We start from the raw sequence: 19,445 nt of genomic DNA on the forward strand, positions 1-19,445 counted from the left end.
TTGATAAGTGTAATACAGTAATTTATTGTGTTCTGGTCTAAACATTTTAAAAAACCGGACCTTTTGCATTCCAAAAAAAATCATCATGATTTTTCGTGATGATGATTGGATTTGGAGGTTTTTCTTGCTAGGTGAACTCGTGTGCTTCCCCTCCAGGTTCTGTATTTTTGAATCCGGTTCATAATGATGAATCTATGTCTCATCCCCTCATTCGGATTATAATACTATGGAAAAAGCATCACCTTCCGGCTGTTATCATTGTTTCAGTTCTGTGCACGATCGAAGTCTTGTCTCCTTATGGTGATATGTCAACTCTCTTTTGGAACTCATTTTGCGCTTGTTTTTCGGTACTTGAACTTGTCACTGATAATTTTATGAACTGTACTAGAACTTGTAATTTTTCAGCTATAATCTTAATTAATTGTAATCCGGCGGTATTCTTAGATGAGAGAGTCTATCTGGGTTTCAAGCGCTGGAGTTGAAATTTCAACTGAATGTCCATAATGGTGCTCGTCAGAAAATGAAGTTCGATGTATTTAAAATTCTCTGTGAAGATGTATAAACTTGTAAAAATTTTAACTTTTTTCATCTGTTTGGTCATCGAGACTAAATATTAACCAGGTTTTCACCTTCTGAAAACAAAAAATGGGACACTGCACGCTGTTCAACTAATTCGCAAACTTCAAGAGAACTCGCCATCTTAAAATGAGATTTAACTCAAACAGCTGATCATCACAAGGTTACCAACGTACTGTTCTGATAGTATCATAACACTCTTACCAATTATTTTGTCTCTACAACTATTAGTGTGTTTAATTACTGAATGTCCCTGGTACTTATAAACAAATCAATACGCATCGCTTAAAATGTATAGTACAGTGATATATAAGGATTGCCCCACGAAGAAACAAAAGTAATTTCAAGATACGTTCCTACTGATAAAATTAAAAGTAAAAATTCATATAACCAGACCTATAAAAACGCTTTATTTTTAATTTATGCCTAACGAAAAATTTTGCTCTAATTTTTTTCTTTAACCATAAAAAGAGAAAATATTGAAGTTATTAGGTTATTAATTACGAGGAAAATTTGTTGATTTACATGTTTTGACCTGAAAAAGATTATTTTTATAACATGTTCTTAAATGTCCAGTAATATTTCAAAAACAACAAAAAATCCCTTTCGGAACAGCGGAAGGCGGAGGTAAATTTCACCGATGCTAAGTAGGGAATAAAAAAAATGTCCACCTTAAAGTTAAGAGAAACTTCAAATTTACTCAATACGACAATGGTTGCATGTGAAAAAAAGTTTCACATGTTTAGCATTCGACAAGCCCCATCTTACAATCCCAGCAACATTTTGGTCATCCCTTGCCGTAAGGTTTGATCGTATCAAAAATTGTTACAGGCAAAAGTTTTAGGTAATGTTTAGGGGACTAAGGATCACTTTAAACCGATTTGATACTGTGCCAATTAAGGGAGGTATGATTTTTTTCTCTTCGAAACCCCATTTTTTCCACCCCCTGGGCCAGTGGTTGGTGATATCAAAAACAATTTACCTAGATAAATTTTAGGCTCTTACCCAAGAATAGTAGAAAACTTTGAACGAAAACGATATTTTACTTAAGAAATTTATAGTAATATTTTGGTTTTTCGGAGAACCCCTTCATGGTCCGATCTTTCCCATTAACGAAGTCGACCGAGATTTTGGGTCGTTATATTTTTTGTATCAATTTGAAAGTGATTGGCGCAAAATTACGGCAGTTGTCGTGTCCACAAGAAAATGATAATATATATATATATATATATATATATATATGGTTCAAAAGTTTATAATTAAGTTTATAAGTTTATGCCAGTTCAAAAGTTTATAAACTTTTGAACTGATATAGTACCCATTACAATAGGTAGATTTCTTATGAAATCCACCAAAAAAACGTTGCAAAGTACAAAAAATTGAAGTTTAAAACACATTTTGTTTATAATGGATCAAATTGGCTTTAATTTGTTAAGAAAAAAGATGGCAACACAGTTGTAGGGCTTCCTCGTCACGCGGCTTTTTTGTGACGCCCGGCTTATACACACAACTTAAACTAAAATATTTATAATTTTATTTAAATATAATATTTTTTGTTTTATTCAATGATTCTAATTAAAGCGCGCGCGCATATGGTATTTCATAAGCGCGGGTGCGGCGGTATTAGCGGCCATTTTAAATACTTTTTTACAGTTTAAATATTATTCATTTATTTAATTCTACAACTCATCTGTGACGTCAGAACACAGCGCACGACTACAGCAGCTTTACGTCAGTGCTACACTAGCACTGCTTGTGGTTGTAAGGGGGGGTACTAATGATGCAGTATACCCACTTAGCCACTAGTTTATTTACAGCATTTTTTGGGGTGGGATTGTGATTTTGCAAAAATTTTTTTTAGAAATATTATTATTTCCTTCTGTATAGATAGCCTCATCCCTTTGACCTTTTAAGTTGAAAATTTAATGGCATCAATGCCCCATATATAGAAGTAATCTAACCAAGTTTAGTCAAAATCGGTTGAGTAGTTCTGGAAATATAAGATGATTTAGAGGACGACACCGAACATACACACCTACATACAAACAATCGGAAAATTTTCATCCTGTTTTTGGGTTTTTTGGGTTCATTAGGTGTCAAAACGTATAGATCTGGTGAAAACCGCATATACTTAAATTTGGCCAACTGCAATACTTTCCCTTCTAAAGCTATAGATCTGCTATAGCGGTAGACGGGAAAGTAAAAGCAGTTAGAAATATGTAAAGAATCTAATTCTGAAAGGTTTTTGTAAATAATGTCAACTTATGTAGACTGTGTGTCAACTATTATGTAATATCAATTAAAACAAAACAAAACAACTACAAATTCGAATTTTATTTAAAAAAGGCAGACTAAAGCATGGGAGAAAAATGTTAAACCGAACTAAAAAACTGTTTCTTTAGTGAATAATATTGGCTAAAAAAAATTGTAAAAAGGAAATTAGGTATTCAAGTTAAAAAATATATGTGTATATAAAACTACAAAAAATTTATTGCTAAAATGATAAATCATGAATAAAGCTCATTGCATGGTGGTTTTTTCACCCTAAGAATCACTCTCCTTTTTATCAATTACCAACAGCCAATTATTAATTTATAACATTTATAACATTGTACAGGTTAATTTTTTTAAAATTATTTTCTTAATGTATACGTTGCAATCTTTTCAAATAGAGAACAATATGTAAACCCCCACCCATGGTCCAATGAGATGAGGATGGATATGTATGAAAAATAAATAAGGTTTAGTCTTGTACAGACCATGCTTGAGATATGTGGTTAATTGAACCCTAACTACCAAAATACACTGGCCTACATTTTATAGTATTCAAATCCATATAAAAGCAATTAGTTTTTTTTAGGATTCAAACCTTTGGCTCCGAAAATCAGTTGTTAAACAAATGATCTGCGACGACGAACAATTAGACCAGCCCTGTGGACTAGGTTAAAAAAAAATAAAAAGTATAATACACGAATAAATAAATTTATTTTATTAAGTTAATCAAATCAACCGAAAAAAACGTTATTAACATCTAATTATCTTCGTTTTGTATAATTTCCAGAGTCGATTATATTGTTATTTACTGTTTTATACTAATGAAGTTTTATTGCTTTCTTGATAACTTAGGGAAAAAGAAATTTTCTCTTGCTGTAATTGTTAGCTGTAGGAGGTGCAGGTTTATGTATGTTACTGTTTAACACGATAGTTTTAAGTTGAACGAACTTAACGTCTCACGCTATCGCTGTGCGAAAATGAGTTTTTCACTTCAGATATTACACAGTTTTTCACTTATCAGATATTACTCTTATAGCATCTAAAATGTCCACTTACAAAAATGTATCTTAAAATGTATCTAGATAATTTAAAAAAAAAAAACTGTTTAGATTTAAAAGAGAAAAATATCTATCCAGTTTTTTATTAATGTTAATTCCTAAAATATAATTGAAAATATATAACATTACATTTGTTTTAAGAATCATGTCAATCTGATATCATATGATAAATAGATAGATAGAATTTTTTTATTTCAACTTAATGGTCGTTTTCATGATTTTAGATACAATGGTTTAATGATAGCTACCTCAAATGACAGAATTTTTTTTATTTATATTTTTTTCGTTTAAGTAGAATCCGTCTTTAAAATGTTTGCTCAAATAAAAGAACTGAACGCTAAAAATATTTATGTACGATATAAATCTGAAAATTTATTTGTAGTTTTCTGTATTATTTCAAAATCTATGTAATCTATAACTCTATAACCGATATTCTAATGTAACATTCAACTAAAGCTATTTCATACTAATAATACCTTTTAATCTTACTTTGAATTATAACTTTGAACACTATTATGTAACAGATACTTCATAAATACTAAAAGTTTAAAGATATATAGATATAAAAACTTATAATGGAGATTCATATGTTACGTTTGAATTGTCATTAATAAACCTGGAGCGACTTAATAAAATTACATAAAGCAAAACAAATATCTAATGAAGAAATTCTTCAGCATTCCAATGATGTGCGTGCATTGCAAATATAATGGCTGAGTCGTAACTGTATCACAAATGAGCGAATACAATAATTCTATTTTCAAGAAAGAGGGAACGAGAGAGGAAAAGGAAAATAGTGGTTGGAGAGTCGCTACGTTGTATTGTTGCTCTTTTGCATGACAATTAAGACCCCACGCAGTACTACAGGCAGCTACCTTGTTTTGCCAGTTTATGCTTGCAATTTTTTTTAAACATTATTGTGGTATCATGACTTTGCACATGATTTTAAAATTTTCAGTGCTCTGAAATAATGGATATCTATTGATCTGAAAATTTATTTCAATACAACTATGATGTATACGTCATCCAAAATCTTAATATCTTGACTTACTACAAAAAAAAAAAAACAACCTCAAAGAGTAGCATTCTATGAAAATAATAAACACCCACATATAACATAAGTGCTAATCCTTTAGAATTTTAAAGTAACTTTGCATCAAATGGACTGTAAGCTATATATTCAGATATAAAAAACACTAAGTAAAGCAACAGAATACCTGTCGTGACAGGATAAGATATAACTTAAGAGATCATAATATGTTCGTTGAAAGAATTGATACACTTGCATTATCATCAAAATCATGGATTAAATTAAATTAAATAATTCGTCTCCTCTAAATTATTATTTAATATTTTAATAGACAGTTTTTATAAGACAGAAATTTTTTTCAACGTTGTTACGAATTTTATTAAAAATGATATTCAGATGTTTACTCAACTGACTGCATCGAGCTCAAAAAAAAATCTGAGAAGGTTTTCTTACAACTGCAACTATCTTCGAAAGCTTTGACCCAAGATATACATCAGACGTTTTGGTATAAAATGAAGTTTTAAAACTACAACATTTGATTCAAAGCTACAGCAAAGGTTTACAAAAATTTAGCTCTCACAACTTCTACGCCGAAATAAAATGAAACTTTTACCACCAGTAGGATACATAATTTTTAAATTTCTTTAAATCAAATCAATTTCTTTAAACATTTCAAAATGGCGACCATCTCAATTGTTTAATCTTCAATATCTTTGTAATTATTTGTTTGATAAAATTTTTTCTTATAAAATTTATTAAGTATTTTATTTTGAATAAAATTACACCTCATTATTAAAAACCCGTTGACAATCAAGTTATTGCAAACAATTAACCCGGCAGTACGTTTGCGCACCATGATGCAAGGTGATAACTATTGTTATTATTAATTTACTATTATTATTAATAATTTTTATTAAATTTAGTGAAGGAAATATAGGCATAAAAATACCACAAAATGGCATCCAGAAGAAAAACAAAGCAAAATAGGACTTATGTCGATATGAACGTTTTTGCTGATCCTGAACCAGTTCTTGAAGTTCATTGAATACGTCCCGAAACACTCCGTAAATAATGACAATTAATCTACCTGATTGAATTTAAGCCCTTTTTAGATCCAGTATTCTCCATTTCTCTGTAGCTCCGAATAATTTTCTGAAAGTTTGAAATGATTTAACTTAACAGAAAACAAAATTTAATTATCTTAAAAATTTTTGTTCTTGGCAAATGACCTAAGTTTATTCATTAATCAAATGAAAGAAAAAAATATTTACCACATATTTGACTTTTAATTTAAATAATTTTGATCTAAACCCCCCCAAATAACAATGTTTTTGGCTATTTGATAAAACAATAGTTTTAAAAAGATTAAAAAGTATACTCATTCTACTCTATCGTAAGTATTAAAAAGATTAAATAGTATACTCATTCTACTCTATCGTAAATACTGAAAAGTAACATCACTCTGATAACGTCTAATTATGAAAAAAATGATTCGTCGTAACGCTAAAGCTAAGAAGGAATTATAAAATTACCATTTTACAGATGTAGGATGTGCTACCAGTATCGCTTTGATAAAGTCAGTGTTTCTATCCCGGTAATAGCAGATTTAAACAAAAAATAATCTTAAATGTCAGTGGATTAGCTAAACAATTCAAAAGTTAGAAAAATCTTAACCGAACTTTTTAGTGGGGGTGGTCAATATACATATACATATATATTATTTCTAAAAATGCCCAGTGGTATTTACGATTAACTCCTTTCTTGCTAAGGTACGGCAATGAAAAAATAATATTTCATAAACTACAACCCCCTTCTAGATAGGAATCAATACTTCTAATACACAAATTATTTCATCGATTTACGATTAAATCGTCTCTAAGATGAAAAAATTCAACACACACATACACACACACACACACACACACACACACACAAGTGTACGTTTTAATTTACGAAAGATTGTAAGTAATGAGTCACGGACCTTAAATTTATTTTCATTAAATTTTCTGAGTTAATTTTCTTGCAAGCGCAAAAATACGTTCAGTCTATTATATCGGCTATCAACCGTGAAAGAACAGCTACTGGTTTAGATATAGATAAAATCTCTCCTCTTGATTTGAAATAGGTGTATAAAAGGTTTTTTCACACTAGAATAGAATATATTAATTCATTGCTTTTATACAGCTGTTCTACTATTTATTATGACTGTCACACATGTAAGGTTGTACACGGCACATTTGCATTATGGCTTTTATAAATACATAAATTACATTATAACTGTAATACATGTTAGGGTTGCTTTCTGTACTGATGCTCTTTGCTCATCCAGTTTCAATTGTAAACTGGTTGAAGATTCCAACGTTTCTTGTTAGATTTGGCATGTTGGTATTAAATAACAGGTTAGCTCAATAAACGGGAAAGCACATCAAAACTACGATTTCCTGAAATAAGATACTTATTACTTTGAAAGTGATTATATCACTTTCCGAATAACTTTTGTCTCGCGTCAAGTTCCTTAAAGCTTTTAGATTCATATTGAACAGATAACGTTACATCATAATAATACTGTTGTCACTATTACTATAATAATACAATTGTAAGGTAATATGAATAACATGAATTTTTTTTTTTTAAATCTTAAATTAATAAAATTTTACTTGAATATAGTTTCACATATATGCCTGGACAGTAACAAAAAACTAATTGTTGGTTCTATTTAGAATCAAGTATTACTTATAAATAAACCAGTGAAAGAAAATTAAAATTTATAAGTGTACAATATATTTTCTCATAAAGAGGAAGATAATTAATTTATGTGCTTGAGGATTAATAACTCATAAACTGGATTAAAAATTTATCCTAGGTACAAATTTATCAAAATGTGTGAGCCAATAAATGTATTTATTAATTAATAAATATGTAATTAATATTTATTAATTAATAAATATGTAATTAATATTTATTAATTAATAAATATGTAATTAATATTTATTAGCAACAAGTTGGCACCCAATAAAATATGATAATGAATAAATGTTGTGCATGAATAATATCATGCTTGACCGGGACTTAAACCCAGAATCTCCGAATAAAAGAAGAGTCCTATCACTCAGCCTCGGAGATCGATAGATTTTTAAACGTCTTCAAGATACGAATGAAAATGAAATAAAATATTTGAAATACGAGGCTCGGCTGATAAATTTTGCACGCTAGCCTGCTACACGAAGATAAAAGGTACTACTGAGTAGGGCGTGGCAGCATATGATAGCTAAATTCCTCATCAACAAACCTGCGATAATGCGTTGAAATCCGTTAACCGGTTTGTTTTCAGTAGCAGTTAAAATAGAGTCGAGTACGGCCAATATGTCAACACGGTTAAACAGCGGGCAGTGATCGAATTTTTAACAGCAGAAAATGTTAATCCTATGACTATTTTTCATCGTTTAAATGCGGTTAACAGTAGTGAAGCTGTTGACAGGAGTACAGTGAATAGGTGGGCGTTGAAATTTCGCGAATATGAAGCTGGTAAAGCGACAATTGAGGACACACCTCGTAGCGGACGACCAGTTTCTGCGACTGACGAGAAACATCGGAACGAGGTGAACGATTTGCTTCAAAGTGACCGGCGAATCACCCAGCAACGCATTACTATTCAGTTAGGCATACCTAAAGAACGAGTAGGTACCTAAAGTACGATGGGTACCACGCAAACTCTCTGATGGCTCTCCGCAAGCTGAGGTTTGAGCCTATTCCGCATCCGCCATACTCGCCGGATTTGGCTCCGTACGACTTCCACTTCTTCCGTCATCTCAAGAAGGATCTCAAAGGTAATCATTACACCACCGACGGTGAGTGTACTTTCTTCAACTTTCTTCAAGTTGTGACCACTTGGATCTGAGAAAGATCACCAAAGTTTTTCAGTGACGGAATGCAAAACTTTCACGCGCTGGAAAAAGTGTATCAGTGTAAACGGAGATTATATTGAAAAATAAATACTGCATTTTGTAGCTAAGTATTGTACTTTTATTAAATTTTTTATTTCATTCCAATATCTATTTTCATTCCCATGCTACGCATATATGTGCAAAATTTATCAGCCGAGTCTCGTAATTTATTATTTCCGTAATTCAAAACGTATGAAAAAAAATCCGATACAAGTGAAACTTATTAAAGGGAGAAAGAAAGAAAAAGCCTCTAAAATATATAAAAGCAAAGAAAACAAAACATTATAATTCTCGTAAAATGGTTTTTCTTATTTTTATAAGAATTATATAGCCATAAAAAGTGAATTATAAAAGGTTTCTTCTTACGGTAAACAACCATGTACTAAAAATTCTACAAATAATACAATAATATTTAATAACCCTTTACATTAAGTTTATTTTGCAATAAAATTAATAATTAATTTTTTCAGGGTGTATTTTTCGTAATATATAAATTAGTGTAAAAGTCTTCAGATTGGCCTCTATTTAGCTGGTCGTGGGTTCATCCTAAGAAAAATATGGTTGATGTTTTCTTATGAGTATAAAGGAAAAATGAATAGTTTACATATCCACCTTTAATAGTAATGTATGAATAAATAAATGATATATTTTTAAATTCTCAGATTCAGATTATTTGTTAAACAGAATTCTTGGAAGTAATTATTGCAAAAAATAAAGATTAATTAATAACGATGCAGTTCAGACGGTTAAAATAAATATGAAACCATATTTTATTTTATTTTTTACGATATTGTTTTTATTACTTACAACTAAAGTGAAGGCTTTAAAATAGGACCAGAACAGTAACTATTATCTGTTTATTATGTTTTAAACGACTTATGTCTTTGAGAGTGACTGGAACATTATGTAAAATCGCCGATAATAGTTTGACAGTTTAACTTATAGTATGAAGTGGTTCTGTTAGTGTAAAAGCAGTAATAAAACTTTCTAAAAAAAAAAAGGTAGCCTTAATATAATTTTAACTTTATTGCGTAAACTTTCACAGTATTAGATCTACTATTTATTTTTACACAATATTTTTGCTACCTACAATTCAAATAGAATATGGAAAATTTACATAGATGAAAGATAAATTCTTTTATTTTCTGATTTGAACTTCATGTAGAAACACTTAATTTATGTCACGATTATAAGAGTTTCGTAATACAGGAAACTCGAAAACGGCTTTTTCCAATGCTTTTTTAATTTATTAATCAATAATTTAGCTTTAAAATACTTTTTTTTAACCTCCAGAACCACCGTCAGGAATTGCTTCAAAGGATGAGATGAATGATTTTGTAGCGTCTGTGAAAATGTCATGCCTGACCAGGATTTGAATCCGGAACCTTCGTATGTAAGGTTAAATTACATTACGCATGGAATTTATTAATAAATTTTATAAGAATAAAATAAGAAGAATTATAAGAATAAGAATTATACGGGTAAGAATTATACGGGGCGTTCGGAAAGTTGCTGTGAACTGGAATTAGGGAAACTTTCGTAATGAAACTTTCTTAATTCACAAAAAAAAATTTCATAATTATTACTTGGCAATTTTATTTAATTATCTTATAGAAACTCATATTACAATAAATGGAAGAGTTTATAAAAGGTGTTAAAAATTATCTCCAACATCAACACAACACTGCCCACGTTTAAGTTTGTTTTGAAACACTTTAACCGGCTGATATAGTGGAATGTCTCGTACTATGCCGGTATTGCGGTTTTTAATTTGTACATGGTCTGTTGCGATACACTGCTTGTTTTACTGCCTGACTGAAGAAGTTTGTGAAAACAGAACAGACGAACACTATTAAATGTATTTTCAAAAAATATTGGACCCACAATGGGCGTTCTACTCAAATCGACCCAGACTCCAATTTTCACTTCATGTAAAGATTGTTCGTGTAATTCATGGGGGTTAGTTTTTTCGATCACAGTCATATATTTTGTGAATTAATATACACTTACAGATGAAACCATGTTTTATCTGTAAAAAACGTAATCTCGAGGATACCTACGGTATTTTGGTCAATTAAACTTTCAAACTACTGACAATAACTTAATCTTTTAGCTTCATCTGTAGGTTTCGGTTCTTGAATACACATTACTTTGCAGGGGAAAAGTTTCAGTTCTTTTCTTACAATTTCATGCAAGGTAACAAGTCTTGTTGCTGTACTAACTTACGCATTGACTTTGATAGACTTTCGGCCACAGCATCAAAAACAAACAGCTTCTGTTCGTGTAGTTTTGGTGGTCTTCCACTTCGATCAGCGTCTTCAAGAAAGCCTGTTGCCCGAAATTTTTCGATAAGGGTTCAAACTGCATTGCGGTGAGGAACAGGAGTATTTGGGAACTTTTCAGAAACCTTGTGATTTAACAAATCAGTACATTTGTCACCTTCACGAAAGATGTGTTCAATAAAAAAAATGCGTTCCTCTACCAAAAGAACCGTTTCGTAAAATTGATTCCAATAAACGATACAACACGAAACGAAACACGTTCAACCTCAACTCAGTAACTGACTTCTTGATTTATTACTGAGTAACGCCCAACGAATCCACCGGGCCACCAACCTAACGCCGAAAGAACAGAATTATAACACATAATTATAAAGCACACTGCACGGCGACTTTCCAAACTGCCTGAAGAAGTGAAATTCTTAATTACTATTAAGAAAATAATGATTTTGAAGAACTTCAATTGATAGTGAAAATTACTGATTTGTGTAAAATGTAGGTGTAAAAGGTAAATAGATTTATGTGGGAAATAAAACTTTTCATTTTTTAATTTCAATAACGTATATTGATAACGTATGTTTGTAAATGAATAAATGTTATAACAATGTTCCTTCTTTGGAGTACTTAATAATGTCTAAGGGAAAACTAAAGCGAAAACTAAAAAATAGTTTTTTATTTTCCAGTTTCGTTGAAATATATGTTGCACTGTCCCCTTTCTTGCTACAAAGAAATGATGAAATAAAACTACATCAAATTGATAAAACAGAAAATTTATACTGAAATCGAAAGTAAACAGATGCTAACTTTTTTGAATTTAAAATTAATTAATTCGATAGATAAAAAAAAATTAAATTCAATTGCAGAAAAGAACGTACATTGATCACTAATGATTCTTTTCATACTAAGGTAGTAGTTTTCAAAACGAAGATTTTCAGGATATGGATGTAATTTCTGGACGATCTGTTATCTTATTTCAAAAAAGTGGATTTTATTTAAAAATTTTATTTTATTAACCATAAAACTGAATTTAATTGTTTACCGATGGGATTGATAGAAAAATGCGGACCTATTTGTTGCACATCTTAGCAAGACATTTCGCCTACACGATGGAGGATTTCTTGATGATAAGGAAATAGTTTAATTCTTTGACAGCCCGATGCCTTTAAGCCTTCCATTTAAGCCCATATCAACTAGGGAGGTGTTACAGGTCAAACAGGGGGAATACTCACGAAAGTTTTTCCACGAAAGGTTTTGACCTAGTAACTCATTAGTTAGTTATGCTCTAGTTCAAGGCCATCAAGTACATTACGGACCTCCTCAATGGTATCCTTCCGAAGTTGTACTTTCCATCAGAATAGAAGATGTCTTAAATAATCATGATTCCGAAACCGGATAAACATGTGGACGAGGTGTCTTCCCACAGTTCAATAAGTCTTCTGCCAATTCGATCGAAGCTATTTCAGAAACTGTTCCTTCGAAGGCTGCGGCCGACTTTGGGACCGGAGAAAATTATTCTGGATCATAAATTTGGATTCAGAAGAAGGCATTCTACGTTGAGCAATCGCACAGAACTGTTAATGTCATCACACAGTACCTGGAAGAAAGAAGATTCTGCTGGACGACCTTCTTAGATGTCCAGCAGCTCATTTGCAAAGTCTGGCTGCCTGGTCTGCTCCATAAATTGAAACTCGAAATCCACCTGGACGGGGTCGTCATCCTGCAGGATGACAACCTCGTCCTGACCCGCCAACCTCCCCTACATACAAACACTGTTATAACACCATCTACCTTCTCTGTCATCTACCTACGGAGCCGCTCATTATCGTCTTCCTCGACCCTTACTTGAAAGAGAAGGTCTTCTGGTCTTCCGCTGACCCTAACGGGCCAAGAGCCCCGTATTATATATTTGTTACTGGATTATATTCTGTTTTTATGTAACTTTTTTGTTACAACATTAATTTTTTAACATCTTATTTTTATAATTTTTGTTTATATTAATTTGTTTTTTCCGTATTTATTTTTAGTACTTTCCATAATATCTGCTGGTGATGATCATTTAAAAGTTGAAATGCACATCGAATTTTACATCACTTGAAAGTCTTTTCCTTGTATGAATTAAAGGAAGTACTGTGATCGTGTAAAATTTCAGTTTTCAGATTTCAACGGAAATATCCATTATGACAATCCCTGAATCCATTTTGACTAGTTTTGGCGTCACATCTATGTACATACGTATGTATCTCGCATAACTCAAAAACGATTAGCCGTAGGATGTTGAAATTCTGAATTTAGGACTGTTGTTATCTAGTTGTGCAACTCCCCTTTTGATTGCAATCGACTGAACCAAACTTGTACAAAAGAGCCCAAAAACTTTGGATTTTGGACTTTTTCTTAACTGCAGTAATAAGCTCTCATAGAGAAATTTTCAATGATATATCATAAGTGCTACTTATTTTTATTGGTTCCAGAGTTATAGCCAAACGAATTTTTAATTAATAAAATATTTGGATCCTATACGGGGGAAGGCACATCGGTTCGAATCAAACTTCATCTTATTTATTTTTAATTGTTTTTTAATTCATTGTTTTTATATTTTATTTTAAATATATTGATTTATTAATAATAAATATGATTATAAAAAAATATTTTTTTATTTACCCATGATTGTAAAAAAATCTTTACAATAAATAATTATTCAATAATATCAATTAAAAAAAAAAAATATGAAAAAAATTTAGAAGTGAAATAAAAATGTTATGTACTTTTTTATTATTATTTCACATATACGTGAATATGTAATAGATTTGGGGAAACATCTGATTATTAAATGTTAATTGAAAAATATAATTTACAATCATATTATTTTTCAGATTTTCTGTTTAATTTTATTTAATTATTCTGGAATTTCTGTTTTTATTTTATCTATATATTAAAGTTAACTAGAGTGCCAAAATAGACCCTCACAAGAACAACATATACACTGAGGCTTAAATGCCCGATCTTTAATAAATTGCAAAATTCTTATCTTTTAGTTCATTAGTCCACTAATACTGTCGGACAATATTTTCCCTAAGTCGGAGTTTATCATCATTTCGTTTATTTGTTTTTTGTTGCCAATCATTTAATCGCTCTTTGGTATGATATAATTCTTCTGACCTTAATTCGTGCACACGTTCTCTAGTTTTCAATTTTTTTTCTCTATATTCATTATCTTCTCTTAATATTTTTATTCTTCCCTTGTTTTTAATATTTTCTTCCTCTTCATATTCATCTTCTTGTAATTTTTTTGAGATATATTTCTTCATGTTATCTTTCTTTTTCCTCTACGATTGCTTCTTTTTAATTTTTTCTTTATCACCAAATAATCCAATAATAAAAACTGATATTTTACGTAAGATCGAAATTAATACTTGTAACCAGTATATAAGAGTTCACTAAACGGAATAGTTTAATTATTTTTAACTTTTATTAATACGACACAAGAGAAACCTGAAACTTTTGTTAATCAACAACTCACGAAGATACGAATAATAGTGATCTAGTAATACGAGTCTTGTAGTCATGTAAGGTTGTTGGATTAATAATTGTATAAATATTTGATGTTAACAAAAATTAACATTTCAACAATTGTGTAACTGTCCACTTTATTAAAGAATTATAACATCGTATCTCATTTTTAAATGAAATAAGTTTAAATGAAGTGCAGCAAAAAATGTGTAAATGTAATTTAATAGGCGTACAAGGAAGTCATGTGATGTCCACATCAGATTTTTCATAATTAATAACAATAATTTTTATTTGTCATTAAGAATAAGAATTAAAACTGAGAAAATTAATAAAAATTAAATTAAAAAATTCATATGAATTGTTTATTAAGTAAAACAAAAAAAATTTTTGTTTGATAAAGATTTCTGTAAATGGATGAAATTTTATAGTGTTGTTTACGGTGTTAGAGTGTAAATTTTAAATGTTGTACGTAAATTAATTTCAATTTATTTGAAAATCTTCAATTAATTTTTTTTCAAATGAATTTACCTATTAAAGGATAATTTTGCATAGTTTTATTAAAACTTGTTTTGCCATTTAAACATTACTTCAAATAAATGCCAAGATGGCTAAGTTTCCACGTAACGCAATAAAATCGATATACTGTTCGATCTAATACAAAATTTGTTATGTGGATATAAACGCAGAAGAAGCTGATACTCAGAAGTTTCACATCCTTGCAATAAATCATTTTAACTATAAACTGAAAATTTATTTAAAAATGCAAATAAAAAACTTTGTTTTATCATATAAATAAACATTGCAGCCAAAGATAGAAAATACGATCATCGGTATTAACAGCGCGTTTTAACAGATAAAAAATCGGTTAGAGGGTGAATTTTTATAACAAAGTGTGTGCGCGCGCGCGCGTTCTATTACCATATTACTTTATGGTAATAATAAGTGGTATATACCATCTATACAAACGATACAATATTTTACCATAAAATTCTTCCTCGCCGGATTATTTTATGTGCTAAAACGCTCTAGTAAGATGGACTCGTCGACTGTAGCTGCATAAACAGAATGATATTAGGGAATGGATTTAAAAAGCCACTTTCTTTTTTTATTAGCATTAAATCTTTTAAATTGTACCAGCATACACCTGATATGTATGATTATTATTTTAATAGATGTGAATAATGTTTTTCGCAGTATTATAACATATTGAGAGAATCTATTTTTGCTATCAATAAATAAATTAATTATTTCAAATTTTTAGAGACTGGGATGCTGAAAGTATATAAGGAATACACTGAAACTTTTTACAACTGTAGTGAAAAATAAAGGAAATAAGGAAAAAACGCTCCAATATGAGACGGAAGATAAATCCAGGACCTTTCGTAAAACAGTCTTATCTCAATCAACCGATCTTTGTAAGCTGACTAAATTTGTCCGGTGAATTATACCGTACGCAACTTTTAATAATAATTTCGTTAGTTGAATATATTGTTATCCGTGACTCTCAGTAATAAAATTTATGTAAGATTATTTTCTACTAAATGAATTGAACAAAACATTATAATTTAATGTAGTGGTATTTTTATGGGCTACTCACATAAATCGTTTACAACAAATAGATTGCTTTTATCAATAATTTTCACTTTCATTGATGTGTTGAAATTTGAAGGTATACAATGGAATACCAAATTAACCATTTAATCATAAAATAAAAATTATTTTTCCCATTTCACAAAAACTTAAAGCTATAATTTGATTTATAACGGATGAATCAAAAAAAAAAAAAACTTAATCTAGGTTACAGCTGTTATGAAATGATTCAGGCCACTGGTTCAAATCCGCTTAAAAGTTAATGTGTGTGGTTTTTAGTGCGTTTGAATAGCATTGTTACTGTGGCTCATTTAACGGCTTTGTTATAGGATTGGACCGCCTCAGATCGGACAAGACTAAACTTCTCTAACGTAATTGAAATTACAAACTACAGCGAAACAATATAATCTAAAACAAAATATATTATTTTTGAAGAGCTGAAAACGTTTTAACCTGATTGAATTTCCGCGATATTTAAAATTCTGCTTTTATATTTTTCCAAATTATAAATTTATGTTATTTTAATATTATAGTTAACCATTTAAACACAAATATAATTTAACAAGTTTTAATGTCTTTGGGAACGTCTTTTACGATTGTAAAATTATGTAAATTTTACAACGTAAAATAATTTTATGGCTGTACATTTTTTTTTTTTTTTTTTAAATAAACGTATGTAAATAAATAAATCGGTCATGTCTGTCTAACATCAATTCTCCATGCGACTCAAACCTACAATTATTGTAAGTCAGGTTGAGAGTATCCTACTAATTATCGATTTTCCTACTAGAAATAATTAATTATATTGTTTTGTTATGTATTTTTAAATAATACTAATTAAAAACATCACAATTTAACTATATCCGGTTTAGCTTGTTCATAAATATGTGCTCAAAATAATTTTCAAAGCGTCCTCTAAATTATGAATTATTTAGTAATCTTTTAATATTTAATATTAACATTTTTTTATATGTAAATATTTAAATAATAATTATGGACGTTAAACAATTTTATTTTTTATCTTACAATTAGTTTTTATATTTATAATAATTTATCTTATATTGATGTGATCTATATAATGTATTATTATGTTCCGATCAGAATAAAGATTATTTATTTTTTTGTAAAATGAAATTAGTAAAGGTATAAAGAGAGTTGTAAGGCCCTTCGATATAGTCGCATGTTAAATTTTAATTCTATTCTAGTAAAAAAATAATAATAGGTATAATAATAACTGATTTGGGTAAATTATTCTATTTAAACTAAAATGTAAGGTAAATTGATTTAAAACTAGAAAACACATGGTAGTCTTTGGTACAAGACTACTGCTTCTTTTCCCATAAAACAGTATAAATTTAAAATTAATTACATAAAATGAATAAAGATTATTCAGAGTTATGAGTAATGGGTACTAATGAAATGAATTATGAAACAGGTTATGTTAGATATTAGAAAAAATGTGGACCTGCGGTCCGCCGCGAAAATGTTATATGGCTTACGTTTCATTACAAATTATTTTGTTAAATGTTTTTTTTTTCAATTGTAATTAAATAACGTTAATGAATTTAGCGTACTAACAACAAAAACCTTTACAACGAAAAGTAGCAAAATCCTGAATGTTTTCCCTTTTTATCCCCAAAACACAAATATAATTTTAGATAAATCGTTGGTATCAAGAAGTATAAACCTGCTTCCTTCAAAATAAAAATGTAAATACATAGCAAATAAACCAACGCACCATGCTTTCATTTTGAAAGTCGAAAGTACTGAAGTTGAAGTCCTAATAAAAACTTTTATTCGAATTTGAATACTAGATCGTGGATACCGGAGTACTTTGGTGGTATTTATTTATTGTTTTTAACCTCTGGGATCAGCGTTAGGTAATGCTTCAGAGAACGAGATGAATGACAACTAGCGTGTGAAAATGCCATGCCTGACCAGGATTCGAACCCGGGACCTCCGGATGAAAGGCCGAGACGCTACCAGTCGCGCCACGGAAGCCGGTTACTTTGGTGGTAGGGGTTCAATTAACCACACGTCTCAGGAATGGTCGGTATGAGTCTGTACAAGACTAAACCTCAGATGAGGGTGGTATGTATGATTTACATCATACATACCACCCTCATCTCAATGAGCTCGTAAGGGGGTTGTTTATTGTTCACTATTTGAACAGATTACAACATGAATATAAGGAAAATAATAATAATAATTTATTTACTAAAAGATATACTGATATATTTACTGGTTGTAGCATTTAATTAAAACTTTCAGCATATCCTAAGGAAGTACTTTTTTTTAATAACGTACAAAAATAAAAACGCGCAATACGCATCTTTGCTTTGCGGTAGATAGAGTAAAAAAATGTGTACATTTAGTAGCTACGTAAATTTCGGTATTACAAAATCAGTTGCACATATTTTTTTTGAGTTAAGGAATAAAAAATAGAAATGATAAATTAATGGTTTTTTTATATTATAAAATTCTAACTGATTTAAATAATTTAATGAAACTAATATTGTTTAACCTTCAATGAATATCGAAAAAACACTATATATATATATATATATTATCTATTTAAATATATGGGAGTTATTCGTCAGATAAATGATCGATAAATTAAGACATGTCATAAATATTAAAATTAACTTCATTCTTTAAATAATAAATTATAAAAACTACATCAAATTATGAAACTGCAAATAAATAAATAAATACATATTGAACAATATTAATTATTTTAAAGAAGCGTTTCTTTTCCTTAAATTTATCTATATTTCATAACTAAAAATATATCGCATATATTTTTATAATTATGAAATATGCATAATTTAAAAATAAGACCCAAAATATTAATTTGGGGTCTTAGTTTTTTATTTCACCATCACCACTTTTACCACGACTTAAATTTTGACAAATTGAACCAATATTATGAAAATACAGGTATGTATTTCTAAAAATTAACAAAGATCTATTAATTATAGATATATTAGAAATATTAAGAAAAATATAAATATGGAAATTGTTAAGAAAATGAAAAAATAATTTATTAGTTAAAAATAAAAAAAACCGAATCTAGTTAGAAATTATACTAGTGGTAAAAAAATTGTAATGTACAGGAGAATTTAGAAAAACAAATCTTTCCCTGATAGGCTATTTTAATCGCCACAAAAATTTACACAAGAATCCA

The sequence above is a fragment of the Lycorma delicatula genome, chromosome 5 (assembly GCF_047948215.1).
Source record: "Lycorma delicatula isolate Av1 chromosome 5, ASM4794821v1, whole genome shotgun sequence".
In the NCBI taxonomy this organism is placed as follows: Eukaryota; Metazoa; Arthropoda; class Insecta; order Hemiptera; family Fulgoridae; genus Lycorma; species Lycorma delicatula.